This window comes from Coenobita brevimanus, chromosome 39, assembly GCF_032717465.1.
Source record: "Coenobita brevimanus isolate Jiangsu-jjx chromosome 39, ASM3271746v2, whole genome shotgun sequence".
NCBI lineage: Eukaryota > Metazoa > Arthropoda > Malacostraca > Decapoda > Coenobitidae > Coenobita > Coenobita brevimanus.
Window position 1 is genome coordinate 3,429,079 of NC_136992.1, and position 922 is coordinate 3,430,000.

Sequence of the window (922 nt, forward strand, 5' to 3'; positions counted from 1 at the left end):
CTCCCTTCTCCTCATTCCTCCCCCTTCTCTCTTCCACTCTCCCTCCTTCCTCCTCCTCTCCCCACTCCTCTCCCCGCTTCCTCTCCTCCCCAACCCCAGCCCTTATCCCTTTACCTACAGTAGTCATTTAGTTATAAGACATGGCAGCTCATTTCAAAGTACTGAGGGAGAATAAAGATGTGTTGAATGGGGAGGAAAATCAAATCACACTTAGATAGGTGTTAAGAGCATGTTATCCCTCTGTCTGTGGGGGACTGGGTTAGTGGACGTAACCTGAGAGAGAGAGAGAGAGAGAGAGAGAGAGAGAGAGAGAGAGAGAGAGAGAGAGAGAGAGAGAAGAAGTAGAAGTTACAAGTACATGAAGTACCTCAAAAGGTCTTCCGACCCATACCAAAGAGGTACTGAGAGAGAGAGAGAGAGGGAGAGAGAGAGAGAGAGAGAAAGAGAGAGAGAATGTGTGTGTGTGTGTGTGTGTGTGTGTGTGTGTGTGTGTGTGTGTGTGTGTGTGTGTGAGTGCGTGCGTGCGTGCGTGCGTGCGTGCGTGTGTGTGTGTGTGTGTGTGTGTGTGTGTGTGTGTGTGTGTGTGTGTGTGTGTGTGTGTGTGTATGTGTGAAGGCCAGGTACGCTCCTCACTACCTACACTGATGCAAACCAAATCAAAACCAACCTTCCTTCAGCCCTGGACGTCTTTCAGGCCTGACTCTCACTACCTTCAGACGATTTTTTATTCAGTGCAGGAGAGACTTTAAGATGAATAAAATCGTCTGGGATAACCCTGGGTGGAGTTCTAGAGTTCTCGTGAGCATGGAGGGGTTAATGGTGGGGATATTTACACGCATAAGTTTCTATACTCAATCACAGCTGAGTAAAATCGTCTGGCGTCAGCTTGGATGGAGTACTAGAGTTGTCGTGAGGATGAGAG